Source organism: Alligator mississippiensis, chromosome 2 (genome assembly GCF_030867095.1).
Source record: "Alligator mississippiensis isolate rAllMis1 chromosome 2, rAllMis1, whole genome shotgun sequence".
In the NCBI taxonomy this organism is placed as follows: domain Eukaryota; kingdom Metazoa; phylum Chordata; order Crocodylia; family Alligatoridae; genus Alligator; species Alligator mississippiensis.
In genome coordinates, this window is record NC_081825.1 from 286711973 (window position 1) to 286730211 (window position 18239).

Below are 18239 nucleotides of genomic sequence, written 5' to 3' on the forward strand. Positions count from 1 at the left end.
ACTCAAGAGGAGCTCCCACTGCATAGCTAGTCTGAGAATCAGATTGAAAGGGTCTCATATGAGGCAAACAGAACCTGTGAGACACCAAAACAGGGGGCTTAGGTGTCTAAATTCTGCCTAAATCCAAATTGTGATCTTCAGAATCCTGGCTCAGCTACTCTCTAATCTAGGTGGTATCTAAACTCCAGAGGTGCTTGGAGCTGTGGTTCCTGACAGCTGAACATCTCTACATAAGCCCAAATGGGATTCAGAAAGTAGATGCAAGTCTGCCTAGGCAGAATTGACTAGATCTAAAAGGCATTCTTAGAACCATGGTTCTGCATGTGCCCAGAACTGCTGCAGTCCTGACAGCTGAACATCTCTGTATGTATGCCCAAATGGGATTCAGAAAGTAGGTGCAACTCTATCCAAGCCTCTAAAGCAGGGGTGGGCAAAATACAGCCTGTGGACCGGATCCAGCCCACCAAGGGATTTAATACATCCTGTGGTGGGTCCCTTGGCCTCACCCAGCCCACGTGTAGGAGGTCAGCCTGAGCTGTGATACATGTGGCTGGGCTTGCTGCCCCAGGTGCACAACAGCTAGGGCAGCATGGCAGCCAGACTCAGCTTCCCAGCAGTGGTGGCTCCTTCTAGCTGTTACTGCCAGTGTCAATACTGCCACTGCTAGCCCCAGGCCCACTGCCAGGTACCCTGGCCCGTCTGCCCTACACTCGCTGCCACAGGTGTCAGATGGAGCAAGTGGGTGGGTGGGGTCTCCAGGGAGACCAGCCAGGGACCCCTGTGAGCAAGATGTGCTTGGCCGAGTGGATGGGATGGAGTTGTGGGCAGGCAAGGAGTGGCATCTGGGAGCAGGGCCAGGGCCAAGGCTGGGATTGCAGGGTAGTGACAACACAGGCCCATGCTGGGAGCGGACCCTGGCTCCATGCTGTCACTGCCCTGAGGCCCTGGCCCTGCCTGCCAGTCCTACTCCTGGATGCTACTTCCCACCTGCCTACCTGCCTCGTTGAGTGTACCTGGCCTGCGGAAGTCCTGGGTGGGTCTCCATGGAAAGCCCTCCCACCTGTCTGCTCAGTCCAGTGCCCCTAGACTGGTCTAGTAATCTACCCCTTAGGGAGTTTTGGTGAGCTGTTGCTGGGGCAGGGGGAGGAGGGGTGGTGACCCAGCCCACAACAGCTTACCAAAGCTCCATAAGTGGCCCCCGGCCCAAATAATTCCCCACCCCTTCTCTAAAGACTAGATCAAAAAGGCATTCTCAGAGCCCACTCAGCACCCACTGACAGAATTGCACTCCCTGCAACATGCAGTGGCAGCTATTGCTTCTTCTGAAAACCATAGGGGCCCCCTTCCTGCACCACTTGCTCAGAAACCATAAGATCCAGGTTCAGTTGCCTCCTTGGCATGAAGGGGCTCAAGCTCACGCTTCCCACTCCTAAAGAAGTACTCCACAGACTTGAGTTTGGGGGAGCACTCCACTTCTCCTGTTGAAGCTGTGCAGAGGGAAATATATTTATTGCAATATTCACTGGCTAATCATAAGGCAAAGCATGATTCAGGAGCTTACTGGGTAGGCAATCAGCTGGGCTCCAGTTCCTACTTCCAGAGGTGTTTCTGTAATTATTCAGTGAACATTTTATATCAAAGAGTTTTGTGTTAAACTAGTTAATGTGCATTACTTTCAGGTGCCTTACCCATCACCTTTCAGTCCAGTTGCCTCTTAGCCCTATTTTCACCCTGCCGCCTATAGCCCAACTATCCCAGAACCCCAACACCCATTGTTTAGTGCTTGGCATCCACATCCAGCACCTTACTCTAAGCGTACTTTCTCCAGAACACCCTGAGCCTCCTTTGCTGCCTCCTGTATAGTCCCACCCTCCGCCTGTCCCAACCCCATGTGATCCTGTTGGCTACAAAGGACCAACTCACAGAATCATCATAAAATTCTAGTTTATTAGATGGATGCAAATGTCAGATCATAAAACTTGGGGCTGATCCCCTCAAACACACACACATTCATGCACACACACACACTCACAGTAGCTAGGTATGAACACTAAGCACCGGTGTCAAGATATACCTATCCCCAAGTGCTGGAGTCTGCCGGCGATGGCCAGTCGAGGCTTCTTTCAGCGCAATGTTGTTTCAGAAGGAGGTCGCCGGCTGGTCCTTCTGGCTGGGCAGGCAATGCTGGTCAGGTCGAAGAGGGTGCCATTGGGGGTCATTCTTCACTGCCTTTTATCCCTCTCTGGCAGACTTTGCTGACTCCCCAATTTTCAGGCTTACCCAATCCAGGGGTCGTTGACCTTGTGGGACGTCCCCCTTGGTGGTTGCTGGACGGCAGCTGTCAGCCCCATGGGTCATGTCCGCAGGTATGTGCAGTCTCGGGAGTCCGTTGATGAAGTTTGATTAATTCACTGCTGTGATTAGTTCAAATGGGGGCTTCTTTACCTTTAACAGTGAAGTTTCAGGGAGTTCCTGGCTCTGTACTGATCCTCTCCTCTCCTTAGTCTGTGGTTTGGTAGGTGTTAATTGCCGCTCATTAACATGTTATCCTGTCTAGCTACTGTGTTACGCAATCAATCAAGATTCGTTCAGGGACTGGTTCCATACAGAGAAACTGTGGTTCGATTCCCACCCTTGCTAACATTGTTACATGGTACAACTTACTTTTAAACTTAAAGTACATTTGTTACAAAGTTAAAAAGCATAGACTATAAAACATAAAAGGGTGAAATGCCATGGCACATACAACAAACAGACCAAATACAATAGGGGGGACAGGACATACTGATGCAGAATACTATTTTATACCCAAAAAAGCATTTACAAACTATATTTTTATTACAAGTACACCTTATATGCTATAAAAATAATAATAATATAATAAAAGAAGAGGGAGGAAGGAAGAAAGGGTTGAAAAGGGAAAGCATCCCCAAAAGGGGGCAAATGCTGCAAAAGGGGCTTTTTGCTATATGGAGGGATTTCACATAGGAGAGTGGGGAGGGGCAGGCAAAAAAAAAGGTTTCTTGTTTCTTGCTACAGTCCCAAAGCCCAGTTACCCCACAGTGCCCTGCATAGTCCAAATGGCCAGCTCCCCTCCAACCCCAAACACAATCCCACAATGCTCTTTTATCCTTTGTGTGCAGCTCCACTGCCCACTTCTCTCTCTCTCTCATGCACAGCCCATCTCCCTTCAACCTCACACATGGCTCCTCAGTCCACTTTCTTCATAATCTGTTTACTAGACATGTTGCCAAGATACTTGTACTAGCTCCAGAACAAAGTAGCGTAGGGGGTTACTTGAACAAAAGTAACCACCATACCCCCACCAACATACCCCCAAACACACCCACATCCTTCCAGAGCCCCCACACACTCCCACTCCTACCACACCCATACCCACATCTTCCCACACACTCTACACCCATACCCCTCCATACCTCCCCCCAACTCTCCCCCACACACCCCAGTCACCATACCCACATACACACACCTCACACCTATTCCTCCTCACACAACCCCCACATACACCCCCTTAACTGCCCCATATACAATATGCAAAAGTAAGAGTGTATTTTGAGTTATTATGCAGTTGCCTCTAGATACACAATGCAAACACACATAAATCAGGACATTAAAAAAAAGTTATAATGTCTGATTTTTGTAGTATATGGCTTTTTGGCTTTTTTCCCAGTTTCAAGATGGCAAGCTCCCCCCCCCCCCCCGAGAGTACTTCCGGGTCAAGGGGAGGGACTGATGGTGGCAAAGGTCAGGGTTTAGGGGCTAACCATGTGGCCCTTGACAGCTCAGCAAAGCTCATTAAGCAGACCTCCAGCCAAAATAATTGCCCACCCCTACTATACTCTGTGGAGGTGCTGTCCATGGTGCTTCCTAATCTGGCCCTTACTGCAGTGCACTCATGGTGCTGGCTAGTTTAGAGCCATTGATGGAGTGCCTGATTCTCCCCAAGCAGTGAATAGGGAACATAGGCATCTGACACAGGGTTCTGGATTCCACTCGGGAGGCTAGGTGCCCAAGTCAGGGATTTCATCAGCAAGGACCCAGTTGCTTTCATGGTTCACCAGAGTACAATTTTACTGATTGTGTTTTCTTAGGAATGGATAACAATGAATATATGATACACTGCATTAAGGCCCCAATCCTGCAGTGAGCCCCTTGAAGATAAAACGCTATATACAAGTGGCATTCCACTGCCTTCATTACAGATCTACATGGGTTTGGGGTCCTAGTCTTTTAGAGCTCATTGAAAGCCTTAGTTTATTATCTAAATGTCAAGGTTCAATTCAGAAAAGATAATAATGCAACATAAAAAGAGAGTATTAAAAATAATCCACATTTACTGATATAATTATGTTTTTTGAGCAGCTAAAAGCCATATATTTTTTTTGCCAGGCTTATGTTAATTTTTTTTTTGAGTCAGGACAGAATTTTAATAAGGCCTACTGTATTCAGATATTGCTGACTACAAATCCTGCAGGCATCAAAATAACAGAAAATGCCCATAGACAGTTGAAAAATAATTCCTTATATACACAGAAGACTATTACAGCAACGAAAAATGGTGAAATAGATCAAAGAGTAACTTATCTTTGGAAAAAATACAGGAAAATTGAAGGGGAAAAAATGCAGAGGAGCTTTTACCAATGGGTATTAAACTAAACCTATCAAGACATAGTAAACAGTGTTTTCATATTCAGGACTGTCAGCATATACCTTTTTAATCTGTGTCTCCTCTGGTAAGACCTAACAAAGCAACATTGTTTTAGTAATATTCAGGCGGTTAATTATGTTAAGTGGTTTACACTGTGATGGGAATGCTTCTGTTCTAAAATTCTCTGCATTTCCTGCTATTCACAAAACCTCTCTATTGAGAGGTTTCAGAAGAACAGAAGAGGAGGTGGAAGTGTCAAACAGGAATAAGAAGGGAGATTAGTTAATAGAGTGTTTGAATAGCTCCGAGCAGTGGTAGCTCCCTTGTTAGGCATACAGAAGTTTTATAATTCTCCAAATAATTTAGCCCAAGCAAAGTTGTGTGTCAGATACCCTACATATTGATAAACCTAGCTTGAGAGGAATGTCAGTTACTACTGTGATAATATTTTCCAAATTTCATTGAAAACTTCATGTGAAATAAAAATCTCTGGGTCACAAATGAAGAGTTTTCATTCAAAAGCTAATGTTTTTGGCTCAAATCTTTCATAAACTCATCGTTTTAGGAGTACTGTACTGCAACAAGTTTTCAGTGTCCCATTACTATGCAGTGAAAAGAATCCATTAAGGCATCCTTATTTAGCCCAACTGAAGAACTCATTTGCAGTTTGGTAGAAACCTCAGGTCCACACTTTTCTATAAGGTTAGGTAGCTGCTGGCACCAAGAAGGAATGTTGGATTTCATTAACCATGATAGAATATTTTAAAGGACTTTTGTAGTAACAAGTTATTTCTAGAATTATTAAATTTATGCATATGTACTGCAAAATGTGGTCTGTTTTTTGACTAATGATATTTTATAGGATGAAGCCCATGAAGTGTATTCTGAACTTCAGAACAGATTAGTCAGAGAGCTTGGTAGCTGTCTAACTTGATTTATCACAATGTTAGGCATGTTATATGCAAAATAAATGGCATGATGCAGCATAAAATATTTTCTAGAAAGCTAAGGCAAAACAGTCATGTCCATCATCCACATTGATGTGTTATTAATATGTAAGAAGTAGAGGTGCATTGATATATCGGTTACATTTTGGATTGGCACTGATAACAGGAAAATTAACATTATCAGCAATCAGCTTTTTTGGGGCGATGTAGCCGATACTATCATTGATAAATGCAGCATGCATGCATGCAGCCGCAGCATGCACACAACCAGAATGCAGCCTGGCAGCTTGGAGAGGAGCTTCCTGCTGGTAAGTTGGGGGGGGGGGGGGAAGAGTGGGGCAAGGGCAGGGGCAGGTCCTGCCCAGCCAGGGCAGTGAATGCGATCCCAGGAGTGGGATGGAGCTGTGGGTGTCTCATCCAAGGGGTGCAGTTGGGGTGGGGAGGGGGAGCTGCTCCCCACCACTCTTCACACCCTCAGGGGAGGCATGGGGCGCATGTGGCCCCCTGGATTTGTGCACAGGGCAGAGGCAGGCTGCCTACTGTGAGCTTGGGGCCAGGGGCTGTGCTAGCCTCTTCCCGAGTGGGGGGGGAAAGGGGGGGCGTGTGTCAGGCCTGGCCTCCAAGCAGGCAGGGGTGAGGCAAGCAGCAGTGCTGGGAGGGGTGGCTATGGGGTGGGCTATAGCCACCCCAAAATTCCTCGTAACCACCCCTCCCAGTGCCACCAACGCTGCTCTGCCCCCACCCTAAGCCCAGCCCTAGCTCAGCGCCCCCACCAGGAAGAGGCCAGCACAGCCCCTAGCTCTGAGCCCACAGTGGGCAGCCCACCCTCGCCCTACACACAAATCCAGGGGGCCACATGCACTCCAGGGCAGGCATGGGGCACACGCAGGGAGCCGCCCTGTCTCTCTACCCCCTGGCACCCCCTGGATGAGCTACCCATGGCTCTGTCCCACTCCTGAGGTCACATTCACCATCCTGGCTGGGCAGCGCCTGCCCCTGCCCCTGCCCCACTCTCTCCCTCCCATGGGCGCCTCAATCTGCACTCCCCATGCCCACCCCTCCCCCCACCCCCGGAGACCTACTGGCCAGACACTGTTCTCCATGTTGCCAGGCTCCTTTCCTGTAAATCAGCTATCAGATTGGGATCAGCCAATATAGCTGGTTAATAATCGATCATTGGTATCGGCCAAGAAAATCTTTATCAGTACATCCCTAGTAAGAAGCTATTTCATTTGCCCACAGGTATGTGGGAGTGAGTGAAAGGGAAGCAATGTTTCCCTCTGATATTTATCAAAACCATCTTCTCCCTCAGCACCAGCTCTTGGGTAGCTTTCTGTTTCTGAAGGCCTCACAAAATTCTAGCAGGAAGAAAGCAGACTGAAATGCCCAGCTGACTGGGCTCTGAAGAAGTTAGATGATCTAGCTGTAAATAGGCACATGTGCCAGTTTCATGCCATTTCAGAAGAAAAGACCTCACCTTACTTCCAGCTCTGCAAAGGGCCACTGATACTATTCCAGCCACCTAGCACTTTAAAAAAAATTACATTTCCAGAAAAGTGTAAAAAAATATTTTTTTGCTCTCTGGTGATCTTCCCATTGTATTGGCAGGGGATGCTTACAGAAGCATGCTCAATAATTCCCCCCACCATTCCTGCGGTGAATCTATTTTTACCTGGTAATTGAGCCAGTGAAATCACAGCCTTTTCTCCTGAGAGAGGCTAGCTGTAGAATAGCTATCAGAGGATGCATACTTCCTCCTTGGGATAGGAAGCTGCCTCTGACATTTCTTGAAGCCCAGGAGGTTTGCACTGTTTCTGCAAAACCAGCCATCATGGAAAATTGTTGTTTGCTAGCTTAAGCTTATACTGATCAAAGTCATTATGCAGAAGCCTGTGATTAATTTATCATATAATTAACAATTACATTTTAACTTTGGGTTCTATTATACACTACTATGGAAATAAGAACAGAAAGTGCACTTATTTACAGCATTCACTTGTTAATAAAGCACCATATATTACAGTTCACAATCAAAGCCACATGAAGGAAAAAGTCAGTCAGATTAATGGCAGTGTCCATAACACGGAAGTCTAGCCCAGGATTATTTTGTGCTAGTAAATGACAGAGAAAAAATGTCTGATCTTTCCTTTATGAATTTAATGCCCTATGATTCTACTATCCTTGCAGTTTTACAGCTTTATGGTAAATGTTTTTGGGGAGAAAAATGTCAAATTGTTGCATAGAATTGAATTCTTTATTGGGTAGATTTCTGATAAATGTTGCATATTGATAAAGGTGGGAAACTCTTCAGCCTGAGAGTTTTCAACAGTATGATCACACTGTATCTTTTGTGGCCCTGCAGCACATGTGAACAACTGTAACATGATATGTGCAGTATCTCAGTATCATTGTTATTTCTCTCTCTTGCTCCCAGCATCCTCCCATTGTGTACTGAGACATGTTCTAGTTCTCTAAAATATAGTTTCAGTATATTGTTTTCAATTCTTCTGATTGTGTAGGTGCTCCAAAAGTCACTGTAATAAAGTCAGACAGCACTGACTACGGTTGCTTCAATCAACTGGAAAAAAATAATAGCCTCAAAATGATAGCTGTGTTGCATCATGCTACCATGACCCACATTCAGGGTGAGGTAACTGCCTCTTCGCAGCCTGTTTCTGCATAATTTAAATCTAGCCTTCCTGGTTTGAGGAATGCTTTCAGATTGTGCCTTGACACAGTTATCGCTGCCACACCGAGGCGGATTAGGATTTACTGGGGCCCTGGGCAGACACAAAATTAGAGGCCCCCTACCTCCCATGGGAGCTGGACTCCAGTGAGGCGAGGGGCCCCTCTCCCTCCTCTTGCTGCCACTGCCAAGGGTTGGGGGCCTCTGTGCCCCGCAGGGGAGGCTGGGTGGACTGGGGGCGGAGTGGCGCATGCCTGCCTCTCCTCCCTGCTCCCCCAGCCCCCCACCACAGCAAGAGTGGAGCCCAGCAGGGCAAGGGCAGGTGTAGGCTGGCCACTGTGGGCTCGAGGCTCTCCCCCCTCCTCCCCCCCCCCGGTCCCCCTGGATGAGCCATCTGTAGCTCCATCCCGCTCCCTGCCCTGGGTCCCATGCACTGTTCTGGCCCCTACCTCACTCCCTCCCTCACTATGGGGGCCTCAATCTGCCCCCCTACCCCTTCCCTCCCCTACGCCCCTGTCCCCCATTAGACTTACCTGCAGGGAGCTGGCTGCCTGGCTGTGTTCCTGGCCACATGCAGCCACACACATGCACAGGGATGGTACTAGGGGAGGCTCAGGGTGGCTATAACCATCCCAAAACTCACCTTAGCCCCCACATAGCAACCCCTCCCAGGACTGTCACTGCCACCTGCCCACCCCACTCATGCCCACAGCTCGCAGAGGCGTGGCAGCGCTCCTGGCCCGGCCCAGCCCCCTACCAGGAAGAGGCTGGTACTCTCCCTGCATTTCCCGGCAGCCCCAAGCAGGACCCCTTGTAGGCTGGAATACTACCTGCCTGCAAAGAGAAACTATCATTTCCCAAGGGAACCCATGCAGCTGGGGGCCCCTGGGCCTGGCTGATGCTGGCCCATGCGTTAATCTGCCTGTGCAGGCATAATCTGCAAATAAATACTGGGTCAGATGCACCCCAATACTGATCCTTGCATACTACAGAAAGGGTTGGAGTAATGTACAGGGTCACTAACAGCTCCCTTAAATATCAGATTCTCTACTGGGTCTCTTAGGATTTGTCTGCAGAGGGAATCATTGAGAACCAAGGATAATCATCCTTCCATGCACATGTTTCTTAGTAACTCCATGGTATAGAAGCCCTTGGAGGTGTAGCACAAAATCTCTTCTTGTTAGAGGAATCATATGTCCTAATCATGATGTAATATTTTAATTCTGAAGCTTGATGATGTAAATGCCACTGTGCCCTGATTATTTTTGCAGAGCTGGTGACTGACAATTCACAATGTGTTTATATCCTGTAATTGAAAGCAGTGGCAAATACAAGGAACACCTCCTCTTGCCAGGAGCAAAGAGACTTGCAGTACCCTGCTTTGTCTCCCTCGTACACTTCATTCCTATCTATAAGCGACCAATGAGAAGAAATGAGCATTGAAGCCTGTATGCCATCCTACCCAAAAAAGGTAGCATCTGTTCCTGTCCCCTGAGCTTTCTTCCCCAGGAGAAACCAATAGTCTCAGTTTGGCCAGGCCTGCGACTTTCTGATCAGCCTCACATCTTTCTTAGCTACATCTCTGACCTGGACTCTCAGTGCTTTGTATCTGTTATCTGCATCTGCCACAGATATTACATCTCAGCCAAATTCTCATGGACCCAGCTGGCTCTTTTACTTCCTCTCACTGCAGCAGTGATGAGAGGAAGTCAGGCGAGATAGCAGAGAAGGAAGTGAAAAGTTAAGATGTGGGAACCATGAGCAGAAAAAGCAGAAGGATGGTGAATGACAGGAGGCAGGGAAAGCATTAGAAATTCCAGAAGGGCAAAATTAAACGGAAGGAAGAAAATATTGTCCAGAGAATGAAGAGTAGGGCTACTTCTGTTCCCAGATACACTGGAATAGGGTAGAGGATTGCTGTGTCTTCACCTAAAACATGTAGGGGAAACCAGAGCCTAGTTGGGAGTTTATGGCCTTATCTACATACAGATTTATGCTGGTTTAAATGAACCACAAGTTAGGCTGAGTTCCACATTGCAAAAGAAATTAGAATGAATACAAAAGATGTTTCAGCTAGATAAATAAGAAATAAATACATTACAAGAACAAGAAAGGAATTGGAGCTGCTGTATAGCAGGATGAAAAAGACATTAAAATTGGGGTCCATATACTAAAGGAGGGGGGATTTTTCAGTTCTCAGTATGGAAGATGCTTGAACATGGGTGTAAGGACAGGATGAGTAACAGGAATGAGAGTATGAAAATAAGTGTTGCCACATCTGAGGTAGAAGCAAGGCTTAAGAATTTAATGCATCTGAGTCAGAAAGGCCAAATAATCTCCATCCTGAAATTATGAAAGAGATGGCATATGAAATTGCAAGTCAGTAGCAAGAACTTGTAATAGATGTATGGTATCTAGTCATGGATGATACTGTATGGTAGGTGCATAGCAAATACAGCATGCCTATCAAAAAAGGGCTGGGAGAAGTGTTGAGTCAACTACCCTGTTAGTCTGAACTCAGTAGTATTGCGGGACATTTGAACAAATTTTGAAGGACACTTTTAAAAAATTGACATAAATGGAAAATAATATATAGTGCAACATGAGTTTATCCAAGGTAGATCATGCTGTACTGACTGTATAACTGATTTCCCAAACAAAGGAAATATAGTCTCTCTCTAGACTTCATTAAGGTTTTTGGTACAATGCCACATGAGCAACTATTAGTTTAACTTGAGAAGATGGTGTTTAGTACAAGAATTGTAAAGTGGGGAAAGAACTGGCTAAAGGGGAGGCTACAGTGGTATATGGTGAAATAAAAAGTATCAGCATACTCAGAAGTTACTACTGGGATTTCTCAAGGATCAGTCCTGGGATTGATCATGTTTTGTTTTGTTTTTGCTTTTATTAGTGACCTTGGCACAAAAAATACAAGTGTGCTTTATTTAAAAAGATGAGTTCAAACTGAATCAAGTGCAGGGAAAGATGATCGGGGAGTGGGGAACCAATCATGCAACATAAGACCAAAAGGCTCTGGGTTGTTTAGCTTAGAAAAATGAAGGCTGAGAGAGGAGAGTCCATCCAAAGCTCTTCTCTTTCTTACTGTTCAGGATGCCAGGAGGAGGAAGGGCCCCACAAACAGGTTACACAGGGACAATGAAGTGTCCTGACCCTAATACAACAACAAAAAAAGTAATCCACATAAATACAGAGCTATCAAGGGGTAAACACCAGGGAGGGAGAAGAGCTATTAAAGCTAATAAATATCTTTGGCCCAAGAACAAATGGGTATAAAGTGGCCATAAATAAATGTAGGCTAGAAAATCGAGGCAAGCTTCTAACCAGAGCAATGATGTCCTAAAAGAACCTCTCAATAGGAGCAGGGCAAAGAAATATAATTAGTCCTAAGAACAAGTTTGAAAAAAATTAAAGGATTATATGACCTGGTTTCCCCACATAGAATGGTGGGTGTGTAGACTCAGTGGGTGTGTCTACATATTCATTAATGCGCCTTAGGTACTGTGCATTAAATTGAGTACCTCCATTGTGAGGTACTAGAAAAGTACACATTAACCTATTTTAATGCACATAACTAAAGAGCATGTTTTTTGGTGATGTTTTAATGTGCATTAAAATAAGCTAATGCACATTAAAGTGCACGTATAGACACAGTCTCCAATGTGAGGTACTAGAAAAAGGCACATTAGCCATTTTAATGTCCATTAGCAAATGAGCATGATTTTTTGTGATACTTTCATGTGCATTAAAATAGGCTAATGCACATTAGTGCATGTGTAGATGTGCCCAGTGACTCTGAAGACCCAGTCACAGTTCCTAGTCCAGTTTAGTTAACTTGGTGCAACCTCCTATTTACACACTTGTGTCTTGGTTCAAGTAACTTACTTTTTTTTAATTAAAAATCTGTTCCTAATTGGCTTAAAACATGGTGAAATAAATAATTTGAAAACTGAAAAAGATATGAATGCAGGGGATTATACTGTTTCAATTTAAATTTCAAATCAATTTAAATATGTACACTATTAGATAAATGGGTGTAACTTTCTGTATATACAAGGTCCAATGCAGGCAAGTGCTGAATGATTAATACTAGTTGTGATTAATATTGATATGTGTTGCAATAGAAAAGCTGGAAAACCATTCCTTCCCTCTCTTTTGTAGGTCCATATGTGTATGAAAATGTCAATTTAAAATCTTAATGAGATTCAAGGGACTCAGTTTTCATCAGGAAATTCAAGCCCACATCTGTGTGATTATAAAGATCAGATCTCAATTTGCATCTCTGCCAAGTATCAGAGGGGAAAAGATAATCTATCTTCACGTTTTTCAGAGATTCTTTTCTCGAAGTTCTTGATTCTCAACACAGAAAAGCATTGAGCAGTTGGCAGCCCAGGTTCTGATTGAATACTGGTGTAAATCCAGAGTAACTTCATAAGTTAATTACTCCAGATTTACAGTGACTTGAAACTGCAATCAGAATCCGTCTTGGCACCTTTAAAATGTCTTTATAAAAAATGCAGGAAAATTAATAGTTTCAATAAGAGAACTTTGAGGAGCTCAAAAAGAAGTTAAAAGCCAAACTCCCATACTCACACAGATGCCCCTGAAATCATTACCAACATTATAGAGGTAAGCATCTTCACCTGATCTGATTGCAGGTAATCTGGCAGCAAGACCTAATGTGTCAGCAAAACAGCTATAGAGGCCTGCTGACAAGCCATATAGGTAACAAGCACCTGGGTGGGAGGGGCATTTAGAAATATGTGAAGGTGAGAAGATGTTAATGTCCTCTAACTTCTTCCTTGCATTCAGCTGAAGGAGTCTGTCCCTGATTTTGAAATCAGTTGTTTGGGAGCTTCTGGTTGGAAACTTTGGTGTTAAGGAGGTTTTTCTCTGATGATGGTTTGTGAACTGGTTCCCTAACAAAGCTGATATGAAACCTAGCTATGCAAGCCTCTTGTGTCTTTACTGCTGTTACTCTGGTTCCCTTAAAAGAAAACTTTCATTTAACAAAAATTAAAATAGAGTTTGCTTTAACTTTAAAAATAGTAACCTTGACTCTATGGGTTAGGGTGGTGTTCTTGTTTTTTTGGGCTTCTTTGGTTCTTACTGTAGCTTGTGAAACTTGTATGCTTTGGAGGTATTGCTTTCTACATTGAGAAATTTGTTGTTTCTCTAATCTCTTCTTCCATCCCTTTCACTATATAGTAGCCTATTGCTCCCACCTTTTCACCAGTGCATTAGTAAACAGCTCTCCAGCAGCTTACAACCATCTATTTCCAGATGGCAGAAAGCTGTGCAATGCAAGTGGTTTAGAGGAGAGAAGTGAGGGACCTGGATGCTTGCCAAGCACAAGGGAAAGTGGGGTAAGAAAGTGAGTAAAGAATTTGCAAGTGTCCTAAATTGCATGAGAGTTACTATTACTATTATTTATTTGTTTATGTACATTGTGTCTATGCTGCAATCACTTTTTCAACTTGCAGTGCCTGCATACGCAGCATGGAAGAAGAAGAGTGCAGTGGTTTTTGCTTAAAACAGGAGCAGATATACCTCTGCTGTCATATCAGTCCTGAGGAGCCCTGCACTGCCAAATTTTCCTCTTGGAAGATGATTTGGGGTGAGGGGGCAGCTGGTAGGGGGTGGGAAGTCTTATTGCCACTTTAGCTACTTCTAAAGGGAGGGGAATCTGTACTTCTCTGGAAAGGGGAGGGGATGGGGGGAGATTTATGGCACCCTAAATGGGGATGTGGCCGTGAAGACCTGGGAGAGTTCATGCCAATGCATGCCTAGGGACCTTAATGCAGCACTGGTTAAGATAAGTGTGATATTCCGCCAATGAACACTGGCTTCTTATTCCATTTAGGGTTCTGATTTGCGATGTGACTTTTGCATGACTCAGGTAGGTGAAAAATGAAGCAAATATAACTTTCTGGAAATCAGTGGTTAGGAAAAGATGTGATCCTGGATATAGAGCTTAGTGAACACAAAAGTAGCAACTGAGAACTATAGATGAGAGAAACTTGCACAAGGATGTGAGTTTAGGGGTTTTGTTTGACTTTCATATACTTTAAAAATGTTTCCACTGCAAAATTTAAAGCCTTGTAATCCTAAAGAAAACAGAGAAACTTCAAAAAAATTCAGGCCATTCAAAAGTCTCTTTAATCTTTTGGTGCATCTCATGGGCTTGGACAACAGTACTGTTGCATAATAGCTGTGAGAGGCAATGGAATTCTGGGTAATTAAAAACAAATGACCACATTGAGTATCCTGCCCTGATTGAGAAACCAATTATTGAAACATTCTCTGTATATATTTGAAGTATATTGTGTATTTTCTTCTTGTCTATTACTATATGCCTACTAAAGATAATGGAAAATACAGTAGTTCTTGATTTCAGTGGATTTCTACAGCTCTTTATGACTTAAAAACAGAGGGAGATTTCACTTATATATGACAACTATATTGGCTTTTAAGAGAATAGGATCAGTTCAATGTTGGCTTGTTTTGTTTTTAAGTGAACCCTTCAGTAATAGGTTCCCTATGACAAGCTCAGATATCTTGATGGTTGTGATGATGAATCAGATGACGATCTGCTGCCAGTGTCTATGTAGTCTTTCTGCTCTTGAGCTCCTGACCTCAACGATTCTGAGATTTTTCATCCAATAACTACAGTACATGCACCACAAAGAAAAGAGGGTACAATTGTACAGAGAACAGTGTACTTTCCATGTTCTGACTCTTGAGCACTTTATCTATGTATGTAGCATAGATTTTTCTTGTATGGAATGTTTACTAAAGGTTTATGAAACTGTCAAGAAATTGATCAGTGAAGCTGGCAGAAACACTTTAAGATTGGCAGCTTTGGGCCTGATAAAGAAAAAAGGGGGTGGGGAGGAGAAAGGGGATACAGACATGCTGCTGAATAATGCTGTCAGGACTCTTAAACAGCTACTGCATTTCAATGGTGGCTGAAGTTATTTCAGTGTAGTTCCACAGAGCAGTCAATATTCATCAGCTGAAGTCATTTGGGATTTTTTTTTTTCTGTGTGCATGAACTGCAGGATCAGGCTAGGTTTGTAAAAGCCATTGGCTCCCTTGAGAAAGGAAGATTATTTTTGAAAGTCACAGTGGTTTAAATTGTTAATGGAATGGGGCACACTACTTACTGACAGGAATATTAATTTTACTGTGGATCAAAGGCTATAAACCCTAGAGTGTCAGTCAGACTGAATTGTAAATTTCCTGGATGTATTTGTTTATTGCATAAGCTGCTCTTCTCCAAACACCAATTTTGGTATTGCGTTTGTTGAACTATTGCTACCTTTGTCCAACTGTGAGCTAAAGGTACAAGTTGCTTCCTAGGTTCACAAAGGAAAGGATAAGGATGTTTTGATTTAAAAAAAAAAAAAACAAAGTCTATAGAGAAGCAGGCAGACCTGGTCTAATCATAGCCATTCATTGCAATTTCTGACAAACCTCTAGTCTCTCGGGGTAAGAACAACACTACTCTGTGCCCCATGCAGTTCCTGCAGGGCTGCTGGGAGTGGGCCAAGATGTGGTTTACTGCTGGTGGATGTAGAAGTGAGTCTTGTGTAGGTAGCCATTCTACCTCCTGTCCCCATTAGGCTTTTAAACTTGACCCAGCAGGCAATTTGGAGGAGGAACTTCTATGACAGGAGGTAAAGTGGACACTTACAACAAAGTGTCTTTGAATACCATGATTCTGCTGTGTGCCTGGAGTAGAAAGGAACATGTAGCCCCTTAGACTGAGCAGTCTAAAAGTTTCTCTCAGTCAAGATGATTATAAAATATGTACTACTTATGCAAGGGACCACAGCCATATACGTGCTTCATTAGGCAAACTGTGTTGTGAACCAGGGCATGCTGGAGTAGTTGTTTTGTTCAGAGCCACTCGGGTCTCTGGGGCAAGCAAGTAATTACAGGAATTCTTTTAAAGCACATGTAATAGGGAGGAGGTAATGACTACTGTTTAGCCAAAAGACAGGAGCAGATCCTTTGGATCAGCTCTCTTGCATAATTACATAATTAGGATGTGTTCTACTTTTAATTCTCTTGCATATGCATGAAACCTCATTGAATTTCCGCACTCAGTAAAGATGTAATTCTCTTCTCCCCCTGCCCTGCCTTTTTTTTTTTTTCCATCTAAAGTTCAGCTTGGATACAGGATTGTCCTTCATTCCCCTTTTCTTTCAGATTACTACTAAACCACACACCCACCTAACAGGGATGGGCAATTATTTCTACTGGTGGGCCACTTAAGTTCTGATGAGCTGTTGAGGGCAGCACGCACACAATCTTTCAGAAGATATAATTTTAACAAATGACCGATTTACTTTAAAAAAATAAATAAATAAAAATCAATAAATCCTATACTAAAAATCAAAAGATGTTATAGTAGTGTTTGGTTTTCTTAGTGTATTTCAAAAAATAATGTGTCCTGATTTTTATGGGGTTTGTTGTTGTTGTTGTTTGGTTAGTTTATATAGAGGCAATTGCATAATAGCTCAAAGTCAAGTCTTACTTACTTTGACAAAGAAAAGAGGGTAAGATTGGGGGGGAGGTGCCTGTGTCTTTGCTTCTGGGAGCAGGCCAGGGGTTGGGGATGGGAGGGAGGGAGGGGGCACATGCAGCAGAGCTCACCTGGGCAGTGTGGTGCAGGTGTGGGTGCTCTTCCCCAATCACCACCTCCCCATCTGGCCCACAGGTGCCCCCGCAGCACTCCATGTGGTGCCAAACCCCAGCCACTCCTGCCTAGTACAGGCCATGCTCCTGCTTGAACCCACACTACACCCACTGACTGCGTCACCCTGGCCCTGACCAGTGCACACAGTTTCCCAGTGGGGGTCCTGCAGCTGCTGGTTTAACTACCTAGGTACTGCTCCTCCCCTTTCCCCCCCCCCCCCCCCCCCCCCCCCAGCATCTCCTCCTGCCCCTGCTGTACTGCTCCAGGCAGAAAGTAGTGCGGAAAAATGGGATAAGTACTGGGCATCACACGCCCAGCCAATTTGGGGGGAAGCTGCAGCCTGGTGACTCCTGCCCCAGTGTGCAGGGCTCTAGCTCTAGCTCCAGGCCACCTTCTACCCACTCTGCCTGCCTGGCATGATGAACAGCCACTTGTGAGTAGGTGGAAGGTGGCCTGGAGCTGGAGCCCCACATGCTGGGGCAGGAGCTGTCTGGCTGCAGCTTCCTTCCCCCACCTGGCTGGGTGTGTAGTGCCTGGTATGTGCCCACATGGTTGCCACCGCTTCCCCACACTACCTGATGCCTGAAGTGGTACAGCAGGGGCAGGAGGTGGAACCGCTGGAGGCAGGGGAGCTGAGCAGTACCTGGCTGGCTGCAGCAGCAGCGACAGCAGCCCTACTGGGAAGCTGTGCACACCAGCTGGGGTTGGGACTGGGGTGGTACAGTTGGCAGGCATGGGCACCAGCAAGGCACATGCTGCCCTAGATGGAAGCAGGTGGGCTCAGCCCCATGTGGCACACTGCAGGGGCAGCCATGGGACAGATTTTGCCCACCCCTGTAATATAATGCAAAGTATTATAACCTGCCACCTAACTAGCTGAAATGTAACAGAGCTCCCTGCAGACATACCCATATATAAAATGTTAATATGGAATTGCCAAATTAATTTTAAATTGAGAAAAAGGGTACAAGACATTCTTGTTCTATGGCACTGATGTCATAACCACTTTCTGAGGCCAAGTTAGACTTCTACTACCATAAGAATCAGCAGTATCCAACTCTAATGTATGCTGTAACACTCCCATTCTCTTCAATGTTGCTCCCTCTTACAGCTGCCATGGGCAGCACTAATAGCTTCTCATTGTTTTGGGTGGGACTTTTATGGCTCAGTCTTTCACTGGGTCCTCTTCTGCCACTGCCGCTGCCTCCTCCCTTT

At 44.8% G+C, this 18239-nt stretch overlaps 1 protein-coding gene across 1 annotated transcript in view; it reads left to right on the top strand.

The window, feature by feature from the left end:
• The first annotated feature begins 14199 nt into the window (after window positions 1-14199).
• Window positions 14200-18239, top strand: part of KLC1 (kinesin light chain 1) — a 74613-nt gene continuing 70573 nt past the window's right edge. The window contains exon 1 of the mRNA XM_059723260.1: window positions 14200-14219. The gene's annotated coding sequence lies outside the window, so the exon portion shown is untranslated. The remainder of the gene's footprint in view (window positions 14220-18239) is intronic.